The 15,883-nt window shown below is 42.1% G+C and overlaps 1 protein-coding gene across 3 annotated transcripts in view; it reads left to right on the top strand.

The window, feature by feature from the left end:
• Nucleotides 1–599: 599 nt before the first annotated feature.
• Nucleotides 600–15,883, top strand: part of mlphb (melanophilin b) — a 54,874-nt gene continuing 39,590 nt past the window's right edge. For 2 of the 3 annotated variants that reach the window (XM_030338719.1, XM_030338720.1), the window contains exon 1: nucleotides 600–686. The gene's annotated coding sequence lies outside the window, so the exon portion shown is untranslated. The remainder of the gene's footprint in view (nucleotides 687–15,883) is intronic. The other variant, XM_030338721.1, reaches the window with a different exon arrangement.

Below are 15,883 nucleotides of genomic sequence, written 5' to 3' on the forward strand. Positions count from 1 at the left end.
CCCCATTCCTTGTGTGTATAGTCACTCCCTTATCACCTGTTTGGCCCGGATCACTGCATGCCCCACAAGCAGGAATGTTGCTTCATTTTCAGATCTTTAAGGTAATAATTGAATAATACTTTTATCATAAAATAATAGATTTTCCATATTTGGCTTTATATCAGAAATGTATGACTTCATGCATAGGGTCATGTGTAGTAACATGGTACATAATTGGTTGTATGTGTTTGATGGTTAGTCAGTGCATATTAAGCCTAGCATTCATAATATAGAATTAAGATGGGGAGCTAGTTGGTCAGCAATCTTACAGAGAATCATTTGATTAAACAAGTGGATTTTAGCATCAGTTTGTCTGCCATGAACATGTCCCACTCTGTTTATTACTCTCTAATTTGGGCATTTTAAACGTGAGTCATTTATTATCGTTTGATTACATTAATAATGAAGTTGGTTCATTGATATTTGTGAGACCCTTTCCCCATGTATAAAGTTTGTTAGCAAAGGAATGTGGTTGTTTTTCCCCATTGTGGGAGGTTTCTTTTTACAGTTCAGTGCTGCATTAACGGTGCAATGTGCTACTTTCACCAATAGAGGGGGTATTAAAGCATCACACTGGGGATTGCTAACCTGACAAGACAGAATTGTAACACAGAATAACGTAGATTTGTATCCAACTACCGTGCAAGGTAAGGGCATAGCTTCTATGGTCTTATATGAGAAACCGTATTCTATAAAGATGAAACGTATCTAATGCTGACAATTTAGATTACTGATAAAGATATGAAACAACTGCTTTACGTAAAGGGGAGACTTCAATTACTTCAGATATGATCAAATCTATGAATTGTCCCTACATTAGGCAACCCACAACAGCCCACTGTGTGTGTGTGTGTGTGTGTGTGTGTGTCCGTCCGTCCGTCCGTGTATGTGTATGTGTATGTGTGTATTTCATATGTGTTTGCACAAAGTCAGCGAGCCGGATATCAGGTTACTGAGCTCATGTGTGTTCAAGGATATCAGCTTGTGGGTCTGGTACATGGTAAGGCTGGGTGAGGAGCCCACTGAATACACTGCACCACCGACACCCAACGGTCGCCAGGATGCAGGGGATGTGTAAACACACAACTTAGTGTTTGTATCCAGCCTATCACCAGAAACAAACATTTAAAGTGGTAACCCTTCCTTTTACAGTCCCCTAATTACTAGGTATTTACCCGGTACATACATGGTAAATTATAGTGTATTACTGGGTAATTACCACTGGTAATAAGAAGGTAAATACAGAGGTAGTTACCCGGTAAATACATGGTAAATCATAGTGTATTACTGGGTAATTACCACTGGCAATAAGAAGGTAAATACAGAGGAATTATCCGGTAAATTATAGTGTATTACTGTGTAATTACCACTGGTAATAAGAGGGTAAATACAGAGGAATTACAGCTGATGTACCAAGTAAAACCTTCACTATTACCCATCAACTCAACTAAGTAGGGTGTAGTTGTAACTGTTTTAGGTTGGTAATAACTCCGATATTGTGTACTTCCTACGAAATTAGGCAACCAATTCTTAGAAACACCCATTATCCAAGGTTTATGTTGGCAACAGCCCAAATTTAATGATGTACAATCAAGAAATTAGCATAGTACCTTTCTAGATTACATAGTACATAGTAATCTAGAAAGGGTTTATTCGATTTACCACTATGGAATTACTTACCTGGTAACAACCTCTGCAGGAATCTGTTTTCCTCTAGTGTCATGGTACATCTTCTTAAATACTGGGTACGAAGCCGTTTGTTTCCATGGTATTACCAGGTTCTTACCATATAATTTATAACAGATACATTCCATTATCCATGCAGTCAACACAAACTTGTACCATGTACGTTCTGCGACGTTACCAAGTAAAAAACGACAATTTACCCAGTAATTAAGCTGAAACTGTACTGTAAAAGGAAGCCTCGTTTGTTTCCATGGTATTACCATGTTCTTACCATATAATTTGTAATACATTATTCCCTTTTCCATCTAGTCAACACAAACCTTTACCATGTACGTTCTGCGACGTTACCAAGTAAAACACGACAATTTACCCAGTAATTAAGCTGAAACTGTACTGTAAAAGGAAGCCTCGTTTGTTTCCATGGTATTACCAGGTTCTTACCATATAATTTGTAAGACATTATTCCCTTTTCCATGCAGTCAACACAAACTTGTACCATGTACGTTCTGTGACGTTACCAAGTAAAACACGACAATTTACCCAGTAATTAAGCTGAAACTGTACTTTTCCATGCAATCAACAAACTTGTACCATGTACGTTCTGCGACGTTACCAAGTAAAACACGACAAATTACCCAGTAATTAAGCTGAAACTGTACTGTAAAAGGAAGCCTCGTTTGTTTCCATGGTAATACCAGGTTCTTACCATATAATTTGTAACACATTATTCTCTTTTCCATGCAGTCAACACAAACTTGTAACATGTACGTTCTGCGACGTTACCAAGTAAAACACGTCAATTTACCCAGTAATTAAGCTGGAACTGTACTGTAAAAGGAAGCCTCGTTTGTTTCCATGGTATTACCAGGTTCTTACCATATAATTTGTAATACATTATTCCCTTTTCCATGCAGTCAACAAACTTGTACCATTTACGTTCTACGACGTTACCAAGTAAAACACGTCAATTTACCCAGTAATTAAGCTGAAACTGTACTGTAAAAGGAAGCCTCGTTTGTTTCCATGGTATTACCAGGTTCTTACCATATAATTTGTAATACATTATTCCCTTTTCTATGCAGTCAACACAAACTTGTACCATGTACGTTCTGCGACGTTACCAAGTAAAACACGACAATTTACGCAGTAATTAAGCTGAAACTGTACTGTAAAAGGAAGCCTCGTTTATTTCCTTGGTATTACCAGGTTCTTACCATATAATTTGTAATACATTATTCCCTTTTACATGCAGTCAACACAGACTTGTACCATGTACGTTCTGCGACGTTACCAAGTAAAACACGACAATTTACCCAGTAAGTAAGCTGAAACTGTACTGCAAAAGGAAGCCTCGTTTGTTTCCATGGTATTACCAGGCTCTTGCCATATAAGTTGTAATACATTATTCCCTTTTCCATGCAGTCAACACAAATTTGTACCATGTACGTTCTGCGACGTTACCAAGTAAAACACGACAATTTACCCAGTAAGTTAGCTGAAACTGTACTGTAAAAGGAAGCCTCGTTTGTTTCCATGGTATTACCAGGCTCTTACCATACAAGTTGTAACTGGTTATTCCCTTTTCCATTAACTCAATTTAAATGTTACTGATGGTGTTTTCATAAAACACATGACATTGTTATGGCAAGTGACCACAAGGAAGACTGGTTCAACCTCTTCAATTTGAATAAGCGGTGCATGCCATGCAGCAATCTGCCTATGGGAGCATCTTTGTGATAATTCGCAAACCAATGAGTCCACTCGATGAATGAGAGTTGACTCTTTAGTGTCTTCTCTGTGAGGTATCCCTGCAGTCTCCACATCTGGGATTTGAAGGCTGACCAAGACCTGACCAGGTACCTCCAAATCTCCCCTTCCATACTGCAATAAAGAATCAGAAGACAAGAAAATAAACATTAGGACTGTCAATTAATGAACATTTCTAGAACATGTAGAACTCAAAGATTATTTTGTTTATTAGTTAAAAAAGGATGCTGGTCCTCTGGCCATTGTGTTTGGTCATATTGAAAAGAGAAAAAGGCATAGCCATAAATACAGTTAATAGGACGGGAGGGGACAGGCTGTTAGCTCCGGTTAGCACTTTAGCATCGAGCTAGCGGAGCTTCTGTCATTCAAATAACTCGGACATGTTGTTTAAAACCTATAACACCAAATTTATTAAAATATCCGGATTTAATCGGGCTCTCTCCCATAAGTACAGTTAATAGGACGGGAAGAGACTCTGTTAGCCCCAGTTAGCGCGATGCTAAAGAGCAGCTCTACCGGAGCATGCCACCTCAACAGGTGCAAGTTAGCCTCCGGTTTGATATTCGCCAGATATTCGGTTTACCAACCAATCGGATTCATCAACATAAGTGCAATACATTACGGGCTTAGTATGTTGAGGACGGTGCATCGCGAAAATCACAAACACATGTTGTCGCCATCGATGTCTGTGCAACAACGTCATTTACGTTCTGGCTGCTACCTGTTTTAGGGACCGTCAACAAGTTACACATACCGACTGGTGGCAGAGACGTTACCATGGAATTGTTTCTGGAAATAAATCATATAAAATAATATAAAAATCACTAAAAAATACATTTTGTCACCTGATTGTAGTAGTAGTTGCCAATGGTGGTCTGCTACTTACTGCAGGTAACTTTGCTAATATATTGCATTATTGTTAAACGGAATGCAATTAATAATTTCAAATATAGTTTAGTCGATTTTTTTTCGAATATTAAACTATTAACTGCATTATGATTAACTATATTGCAATATATTTGTGTGATTAATTTCCTGAAACAATTCCATGGTAACGTCTCTGCCACCTATCGGTGAGTGTAATTTGTTGACGGTCCCTAAAACAGGTAGCAGCCAGAACGTAAATGACGTTGTTGCACAGACATTGATGGCGCCAACATGTGTTTGTGATTTTTCGCGATACGGTGTCCTAAACCGTCCTCAACATACTAAGCCCGTAATGTATTGCACTTATGTTGATGAATCCGATTGGGTGGTAAACCGAATATCAAACCGGAGGCTAACTTGCACCTGTTGAGGTGGCATGCTCCTGTAGAGCTGCTCTTTAGCATCGCGCTAACCGGGGCTAACAGAGCCTGTCTCTTCCCGTCCTATTAACTTTACTTATGGGAGAGAGCCCGATTAAATCCGGATATTTTAATAAATTCGATGTTATAGTTTTTAAACAACATGTCCAAGTTATTTGAATGACAGAAGCTCCGCTAGCTCGATGCTAAATGGCTAACCGGAGCTAACAGCCTGTCCCCTCCCGTCCTATTAAAGGTTGTATAGGTGATTTGCTTTTTTGGCCATTTTTGCAAAATTACTTGAAATCCTTATCATAACCCGCTTACAGCCACTGAGTTAGAAGTACTGACATGAAAATTAAACAAGTCAATCATCTGTGGAACGGGCAGGGCTCGAAAAACTCCAGCCAATCATTTCCATTGCCACCGAGTTGCATTGGACAGTAAGTACGTCAATCAAACGGTCGTACTGCACTCCCCCTCCCCCGCGCCCCGCGCGCGACCCCTTCGTGCAGTACTCGTGACCCAGAGCTCGTGACCCAGAGCAAGCTCCTGTTTGTTGTTATCCTGCGGTAGCTACTGGAACTAGTTAATCCACATTTGGACCTAGCAGTAGAAGACAATTTCCATGGCAGACAAGACGCCACCATCCCCACCACCACCACCACCACCAGCAAAGAGAAGGAAAACTCTTTTTCAGAGAGTAATTGATAATAAAAACGCTGAAAGAGAAAAACTGAAATCAAGAATAATCCTAGGCGCTGCTTTCGAACGTTGGCGGCAACTGAAGGACGAGAAGGGTCTAAAAACCGATGCTTGTGTGGCGGTTGACCTAGTTTCAAAGTTTATACCGTTTATACTCGGTAATACCGGTGTGGAGACGAGTGTATTACTCGGTGTGAAAATGTCCACACCGCGGCAACCCTAGTGAAAACCAGGACTTCCAATACAATTATATGAAACAAACATAAATTTTCTAAAAATAGTAATGATTTATGTGACCGTTTAATGTTTATAACATCTGGTCCAACCATTGCAGCGAGAACGTATTCTCAGCAGGGGGTGCTGGGAAAAAAAAAACTCAGCCTGCACTAGACTCGCAACTCGTTACATTGATAAAAAAAGATGTATAGCAGCGCAGCTCAATTACACCAGTGCATGCGCGGACAGTTGAAAATCGATCGTTCACATCCAGCTGCTCACAGAACAAGTTTAGCGCACCACCGCTACCCTCACACTTTTTCATATAACCTTTTTTCAGCACTAGGTCATATGAGCATTAAATAAATGCTGCGTCTCAAAATGCCTTGGACAGCAGCGAGGATGACTCGCTTTGCCACGGGCCGAAACAGTTCGGAGCGACCACAGCCAGAGCGAACACAGCGGGGCAGAGGAGTGTCAGGAATAGTCTTTGGTGTACACATCAGTACGGCCTATTTGCACTACTGTTTAGTGGCAATGCAGTGTTTTATTCGATGCCTTTTTATTTTCGTATATTATTTCAATGAATACAATTTATTTATTCATAAAAAACGGATCTGGTCTTCAAATCTTTTTTCCAAATATAGGTCGTCTTACAATAGGGTTTGTGTTTATATTCGGACCAATACGGTACAGCGGGCGCTCACATGACGTTAAGCATTTCCTGGTGCATAATGTGACGCTTCAGAACCTAAAATCCCGTATCTCCCCGTTGACACGACAACACATAACCGGCGTTTTCAGAAATCTCCACTTTGGCCGGAGTTTTTAGAAATGATCGTTTTCTGTGATAAGACAGGGCCTCGGACAGGGGGTGTTGCAGCACCCCCAGCACTCCTACTTCCCGCGGTACTGGGTGCAACTTACAGCTGAATGTAGTGCCATGTTGTTAAACGAAAACCTACGCTAGCCTGGCTCGCTCTCGCGCATCTCTGTTCGCGCTCGTGCATGATTGCGCGTCCAGGTACTTGGAATGGGTGGAGTCAGAGTCAGCGTTGAAGGAGAGGGGGTAGGACCATTTGAGTTGTGTATTTTCAAAATCTGCTGGCGTTTCGCAAATCACCTACCCAACCTTTAAAGGTTGGGTAGGTGATTTGCGAAACGCCAGCAGATTTTGAAAATACACAACTCAAATGGTCCTACCCCCTCTCCTTCAACGCTGACTCTGGGTGTGTTCGAAACCGCGTACTTGCTTACTACTCCTACTAACTATGACGTCAAATTGAGTAAGCGAGAACTTAGTAAGCGAGTTTAGGTAAGCGAGTAGTATCCGAATGTCTTCTACTTCCGGAAAGATTTTGAGTAAGCATCGCTAGCTTACTAGACGTACTCAACCGCCCCAGAATGCACTGCGTCTATTCAAAAGAACAGTGGAAGCAATGGCGCTAAACGGGGAGCCGCAGCAGCAGTGCTTTTAATAATTGTTTAATAATTGTTTTAACATTTCACCGCAAATCCTTAGGTTGAAGGTGTACTGTGATGTTAAATGTGACGTTTATTATATTTCTAATATTTATTAACGGCGCCCGGCCGGTAGGTTATTGACACGTCATTTGATTCACGTCATCTGAGGTGGTTAAGTAAAGACGGTCTTCTGAACGTCGATTACTCAAATGGATTACTCAATCATTATTTAAGGATTCGAGAAGTAAGCCAAATATTTAGTAGGTAGTAAGCAGTAAGCAAGTAGGCGGTTTCGAACACACCCTCTGACTCCACCCATTCCAAGTACCTGGACGCGCAATCATGCACGAGCGCGAACAGAGATGCGCGAGAGCGAGCCAGGCTAGCGTAGGTTTTCGTTTAACAACATGGCACTACATTCAGCTGTAAGTTGCACCCAGTACCGCGGGAAGTAGGGGTGCTGGGGGTGCTGCAACACCCCCTGTCCGAGGCCCTGTCTTATCACAGAAAACGATCATTTCTAAAAACTCTGGCCAAAGTGGAGACTTCTGAAAACGCCGGTTATGTGTTGTCGTGTCAACGGGGAGAAACGGGATTTTAGGTTCTGAAGCGTCACATTATACACCAGGAAATGCTTAACGTCATGTGAGCGCCCGCTGTACCGTATTGGTCCGAATATAAACACAAACCCCATTGTAAGACGACCTATATTTGGAAAAAAGATTTGAAGACCAGATCCGGTTTTTATGAATAAATAAATTGTATTCATTGAAATAATATACGAAAATAAAAAGGCATCGAATAAAACACTGCATTGCCACTAAACAGTAGTGCAAATAGGCCGTACTGATGTGTACACCAAAGACTATTCCTGACACTCCTCTGCCCCACTGTGTTCGCTCTGGCTGTGGTCGCTCCGAACTGTTTCGGCCCGTGGCAAAGCGAGTCATCCTCGCTGCTGTCCAAGGCATTTTGAGACGCAGCATTTATTTAATGCTCATATGACCTAGTGCTGAAAAAAGGATATATGAAAAAGTGTGAGGGTAGCGGTGGTGCGCTAAACTTGTTCTGGGAGCAGCTGGATGTGAACGATCGATTTTCAACTGCGCGCATGCACTGGTGTAATTGAGCTGCGCTGCTATACATCTTTTTTTATCAATGTAACGAGTTGCGAGTCTAGTGCAGGCTGAGGTTTTTTTTTCCCAGCACCCCCTGCTGAGAATACGTCCTCGCTGCTATGGTTGCACCAGATGTTATAAACATTAAACGGTCACATAAATCATTACTATTTTTAGAAAATGTATGTTTGTTTCATATAATTGTATTGGAAGTCCTGGTTTTCACTAGGGTTGCCGCGGTGTGGACATTTTCACACCGAGTAATACACTCGTCTCCACACCGGTATTACCGAGTATAAACGGTATAAACTTTGAAACTAGGTCAACCGCCACACAAGGATCGGTTTTTAGACCCTTCTCGTCCTTCAGTTGCCGCCAACGTTCGAAAGCAGCGCCTAGGATTATTCTTGATTTCAGTTTTTCTCTTTCAGCGTTTTTATTATCAATTACTCTCTGAAAAATGGTTTTCCTTCTCTTTGCTGGTGGTGGTGGTGGTGGTGGGGATGGTGGCGTCTTGTCTGCCATGGAAATTTTCTTCTTCTGCTAGGTCCAAATGTGGATTAACTAGTTCCAGTAGCTACCGCAGGATAACAACAAACAGGAGCTTGCTCTGGGTCACGAGCTCTGGGTCACGAGTACTGCACGAAGGGGTCGCGCGCGGGGGAGGGGGAGTGCAGTACGACCGTTTGATTGACGTACTTACTGTCCAATGCAACTCGGTGGCAATGGAAATGATTGGCTGGAGTTTTTCTGCCCGTTCCACAGATGATTGACTTGTTTAATTTTCATGTCAGTACTTCTAACTCAGTGGCTGTAAGCGGGTTATGATAAGGATTTCAAGTAATTTTGCAAAAATGGCCAAAAAAGCGAATCACCTACCCAACCTTTAACTGTATTTATGGCTATGCCTTTTTCTCTTTTCAATATGACCAAACACAATGGCCAGAGGACCAGCATCCTTTCTTAACTGATAAACAAAATAATCTTTGAGTTCTACATGTTCTAGAAATGTTCATTAATTGACAGTCCTAATGTTTATTTTCTTTTCTTCTGATTCTTTATTACAGTATGGAAGGGGAGATTTGAAGGTACCTGGTCAGGTCTTGGTCAGCCTTCAAATCCCAGATGTGGAGACTGCAGGGATACCTCACAGAGAAGACACTAAAGAGTCATCTCTCATTCATCGAGTAGACTCATTGGTTTGCGAATGACCACAAAAATGCTCCCATAGGCAGATTGCTGCATGGCATTCACCACTTATTCAAATTGTAGAGGTTGAAGCAGTCTTCCTTGTGGTCACTTGCCATAACACTGTCATGTGTTTTATGAAAACACCATCAGTAACATTTAAATTGAGTTGATGCATACGGCTCTTTTTTTTGTCTGATTTCTTCAGTGTTCAGTGCTTGTTTGTGAGATATGCATTGTTTGAAAGATAAGCCTTTGATTTTGTTTAATTTTAATATGCCTTTCATCAACAGTGGATTGGGGTTTTATAACAACAATTAAAGTGCTTAACTACTGGTGAACGATGTTGCAGAACATATATGGTTTGTGTTGATTGCATGGAGAAGGGAATAACCAGTTACAACTTGTATGGTTAGAGCCTGGTAATACCATGGAAACAAACGAGGCTTCCTTTTACAGTACAGTTTCAGCTAACTTACTGGGTAAATTGTCGTGTTTTACTTGGTAACGTCGCAGAACGTACATGGTACAAGTTTGTGTTGACTGCATGGAAAAGGGAATAATGTATTACAAATTATATGGTAAGAACCTGGTAATACCATGGAAACAAACACGGCTTCCTTTTACAGTACAGTTTCAGCTTAATTACTGGGTAAATTGTCGTGTTTTACTTGGTAACGTCGCAGAACGTACATGGTACAAGTTTGTGTTGACTGCATGTAAAAGGGAATAATGTATTACAAATTATATGGTAAGAACATGGTAATACCATGGAAACAAACAAGGCTTCCTTTTACAGTACAGTTTCAGCTTAATTTCTGGGTAAATTGTCGTGTTTTACTTGGTAACGTCGCAGAACGTACATGGTACAAGTTTGTGTTGACTGTATGGAAAAGGGAATAATGTATTACAAATTATATGGTAAGAACCTGGTAATACCATGGAAACAAACGAGGCTTCCTTTTACAGTACAGTTTCAGCTTAATTACTGGGTAAATTGTCGTGTTTTACTTGGTAACGCCGCAGAACGTACATGGTACAAGTTAGTGTTGACTGCATGGATAATGGAATGTATCTATTATGAATTATATGGTAAGAACCTGGTAATACCATGGAAACAAACGGCTTCGTACCCAGTATTTAAGAAGATGTACCATGACACTAGAGGAAAACAGATTCCTGCAGAGGTTGTTACCAGGTAAGTAATTCCATAGTGGTAAATCGAATAAACCCTTTCTAAATGGGTGTAGCTATGAATAATATTTAGAAAAAGTATTTTATTTTAAAGTACTATGCTAATTTCTAGATAGTACATCATTAAATTTGGGCTGTTACCAACATAAACCTTGGATAATGGGTGTTTCTAAGAATTGGTTGCCTAATTTCCTAGGAAGTACACAATATCAGAGTTATTACCAACCTAAAACAGTTACAACTACACGCTACTTAGTTGAGTTGATGGGTAATAGTGAAGGTTTTACTTGGTACATCAGCTGTAATTCCTCTGTATTTACCCTCTTATTACCAGTGGTAATTACACAGTAATACACTATAATTTACCGGATAATTCCTCTGTATTTACCTTCTTATTACCAGTGGTAATTACCCAGTAATACACTATGATTTACCATGTATGTACTGGGTAAATACCTAGTAATTAGGGGACTGTAAAAGGAAGGGTTACCTTTAAAGTGTTGGTCCCAATAAAGTCATAGATCACTGAAACACCGAAACCAAAAAAAAAAAATCAGAATTAGACATCGGTGTAAACAAATAAATCCTCCAAAGCAATAAATAGTACATTAGTATCAATGATTGAAAAACGAATTAGCAATAACTAACCCTGAATGCAGCCAGGACGACTGGGATAGGCTGTACTCCAGTTGTCATGAAGGATGGAATTTACAATGTAATACACATTACAATACAGACACATTAGTCTGATACAAATCCAAAGGAGGGATCAATAGGAAACATGCAACACAGCAATGGAACTTCTAGTAGAATTGCATATGACTGCTGCATATGACTCCGGTGCCAGTGCCCCAACAGAAGACAATCCCTTCTCCTCTATGTCTCGGTTCTATCTGGACTTCAGCGAGTCAAAGCCAAAGTTCCTTTTCCCTAATTCCTTTTCAACTATTGCAGAGAAAACCCCCACTACGAGTCTCGTTGTGGAAGTAGTCTACAAGAGACGTCAGAGAACCCGACGCAGTCTAGTCTTTTCACCAAATGGGCGCTTTACGCAAGCTTGCTATGTGTTGCGTGTTAATGCGCGATAACACCAACAGCAGAACGGTTACCCAAATAGCAAAGAAGTGTACATATCTTGCGTAACAGTGTGTGTATTCACACACACACGTGGCGCTCGCACGATCATAGCTCATTGGCGGGCCATATTCTCTGGGCAGGCAAAGCAGAGAAAGAGGGAGGTAACCTGGCCCCATATGACGACATATGGGGCAAAATTCCAAGTCTGCGCGTCTGAGCTTTGTTTTTTGTTTTTTGGAGTGCCTGTGTCGTTTTACACCTAACGACCTTTCTAGCCACTGGGGGACCATAGGGGAATTCATAGTATTATTAAAAAAAAACACATTAAGTGAAATGTTCATGCCATGGAACTTTTAGCACTGACTTTAGAATTGAATGATGGGGTGCTTGGGTTCGGTTCTCGCAGGTCGCTACCATGAATGTTTATCTATTTTTGGTGAAACTCATAATCAATTAATTTCAAAGAACTTTATTTTTCCTGTGAGGGAACTTCATTTGTGGTCAGGCACATACAAACAAGACATATTTCAACAATAAATAGTTAGTAATAATCATGTACGAGAATAACCAAATTCTTAAAAGCTAAAAACACCCTGTGGCTAGGGGTGGAGGTAATAGGGAGAATAGATTGTTAGTTGGTGGAAGCTGAATGGGGGGGGGGGGCTTACTGTTTATTCAACAGCCTGATGGATGCTGGAACAAAGGTGGACATTGCTCGTTTGGTTCTTAGGTGTGACAAACTATACCCTAGTGACAAACTAAACTAATACCCACCTTGAGTATATTGTATTCCAAATAACTGACCCCATCCAACTCTTCTGAATGAAAATATATACGTTTACTGAAGGCTTTGAGGAAGGTACAAATCATATAAACCCTTTTAGTCAGAAAAACACAAATAACATAAATCAGAATGAAAAAAAAATTATAATTTCGGGGTAATAAACAAAATGCCAGTCCCAAAATTATCAAATCAGTTAACAACCTGTAAAGCCATGCAAAACGGAATTGGCTTATACCAACACATTACAATAAAACGCATGAATCCCCTAAATTTCTTTGGCCAAATCCCTATTACATTCCTTTTGATGAAGAATTGTCTATGTAAACTCAGATGTACATCTCAACTACAATTTACACACACTGGGCCCACACACACACTGCCCCCCCCCCCCCCCCCCCCCCCCCCCCCCCCCCCACACACACACACACACACACACACACACACCCACACCCACACACACATACACACAAACACACACACACACACACACCCTCACGCGAACCAACGTGTAGCTCAGAAGAAGTGGCAGGCCTGTGCGACACTCGAGGACGACAGAGTCTGTATCCTCAGCAGGAAACCCAGTCGCCTCGGAGCTGAGATCCTCGTGGTATCGCCCTCTGTCCCGTCGAAAATGGCGTCCTCTGGTCCCACGGTTCACCGACGTTCCCTTAGCACCGAAACACTCGCCAAACCCATACGTCCTGAGCATGAAAAGTGTGTGGTATCGTACGTAATCAACAGTGACATTAAACATTCACCAGACTATATCCCTACGGGTTATTTAGCATTCCTTGGCGCTCCCTGTTTTTCTTCTGTCTCTCTCGCTCTCCCCGCCCTCTCCTGTTCTCTTCCTTACTATTTGCATTTACATTTAGGGAATTTAGTAGACTTTTTTTCTTACAATAATTCCAAAAATTGTCAGAACAAAGAAATGTAGCCAAAGGTTACATTTCCTCTGGCCAATTACCAGAGGTGAAACTGACGGACACCTTCAGTTGCCAATGTAATGAGCTGAAGCTAGGGGCACAATCTGTGTGTTGTAATTATGGATTTCATCCAACTGTTTGTTTTAACTACTTATTAAACTATTTACACCCTACCTTATGCATCTTTTCTAAATTATATGAATCTCTCAGTTACCCATTTTTATTATCTTTATTGAACTAAATCACCTTTACTTTAATAAGGTACGAACTTGCTTTAATCCCCTCTTTTTACACCTGGCTACATACACATTTTCTTGTACAAGATAGTAAGGACCGATGAATACCACTTTAAAGATTGTGGAAGGGTTGATACATCCACAAAGTAAAAGGAAGACGAAAAAGATTTTCAAATGCTGATCATTTATAATGATCAGCATAGGGGTGATTGAGTAGACCAATAGTAAGTGATGCAACACTTTCACATTCCTGGTGGTACAGTATGATATGGGAGCAAGATATGTGTCACGCTCCCATAAGGAGACAGATAGGAAGTGAACCCAGAAGCACGACTCGAGACAGGGGATACGAAAGTTCTAGTTTACTTCAAACAAAGTAGGCAAGGGGTCAATAGTTTGCGTGAGAAGAAGGCGCACGGATGGACCTTCTGGTCCTTTGCTGACCGTTGCGACAGGACCGCTCCTACTCCCGTGTCGGAGGCATCCACTTCCACTATGAATTGACATTCTGGGTCAGGGAAGATGAGAATAGGGGCAGAAGTGAAGCGCGTCTTTAAATCACAGAATGCCTTCTCCGCCTCTGAAGACCACCGGAACGGAAATGCTGGGAGAGGTGAGAGTTGTGAGCGGAGTTGCAACCGAGCTGTAGTTGTGGATGAACCGTCGATAAAAGTTAGCAAAACCAAGGAACCGCTGAAGCTCCTTGCGGGTAGAGGGTATGGGCCACTCAGCGACGGCCCTGGTCTTGGTCGGGTCCATCTGGATATTCCCCGTTTCAACGATGAATCCCAAAAACGACACTTCGGAAACATGGAACTCACATTTCTCGGCCTTTACGAAGAGTTGATTTTCGAGAAGTCTTTGGAGAACCTGACGAAAGTGCCGCATCCTGCTTGTTCTTCGAAAAGATCAGGATGTCGTCCAAGTAAACAAATACGTACACATTGAGCATATCCCGGAGGACGTCATTAACCTGCCCTTGGAAGACCGCGGGGGCATTAGTCAGGCCGAAGGGCATGTCCAGATACTCATAATGACCACTAGGGGTGTTAAAGGCTGTATTCCAATCGTCTCCCTCTCGGATGCGCACAAGGTGGTAAGCGTTCCTGAGGTCGAGCTTCGAAAAGATAGTAGCTCCTTGTAAGAGCTCGAAAGCGGAGGAAATAAGGGGAAGAGGATACCGGTTCTTCATGGTGATGTTATTGAGTCCCCTGTAATGCATGGCCTTAGAGATTTATCCTTCTTAGTCACAAAAAAGAATCCTGCGCCAGCAGGAGATGAGGACGGTCGGACGAGTCCTGCTTTCAGTGCACCCTGAATGTAGCTCTCCATGGCCTTGTTTTCTGGGGCTGACAGGGAAAAGAGCCTCCCCTTAGGGGGCGAAGAGCCTGGGAGTAAGTCTATGCCACAATCATAGGATCGTGTGGCGGTAGGGACGTAGCCCGAGTCTTGTTGAACACCTCTTTAAAGTGCGTATTGGAAGTTAATGTTTTTAAAAATATTTATGCATAACATTCTATGAAAATTGCTCTTTGAAATTAAAATGCTGGATTTTATCAGTTTAAAAAAGTATATCGGCAAAACATCCAGTTTTAAAGTGACTATTTTGACCAAGGCTTCAAAAACCGTTGTTTTTTTATGTGATACGTCAAACGCGTCATATTACGTAGGAATTGGTAGACGCGGTCGCTGTTGCTGCCTCAGCTCTATGCGTAGTTGTGAGTAGTTACCGCGGTGAGGGGTCTTGTATTTCCCCCCCCTGTGGTTTTTGAGTTTTTCTAATCGACGAGATGAGGTTTTGTATCTGTGGGGGTTGTTCCAACTCCGACCTCCTGTCCGACCATCTCCGATTTCACAGTTTCCCCGATCGGAGAAAGGATGGAGCAGGCTTTCGAGCCTGCAAACCCTCACGTTAGTTGTACTCACTCGTTCTCCAGTAGGGGCATACACACGACCTCTTTGACGCCAGGGTTGTTGGCCTTTTCACTGGAGCAGCGCTGAAGGTCCCAGGTGGCCAGGCGCACCGCGGCCCGGCCGTCCCGCGGGCCCAGGGCCGGTGCCACGCGGGGCCGCAGGGACACCATCTGCGTGGGTCCTCCCGGCAGGAGGTCGAGGTCGTCGCTCCGGAGGCTGAACGAGGTTGGGCTTGGATGGGACCGACCCGTGTAGGTCAGCCCGCCGTTGGTATTGGTGGACG

This window comes from Gadus morhua, chromosome 17 (genome assembly GCF_902167405.1).
Source record: "Gadus morhua chromosome 17, gadMor3.0, whole genome shotgun sequence".
NCBI lineage: Eukaryota > Metazoa > Chordata > Actinopteri > Gadiformes > Gadidae > Gadus > Gadus morhua.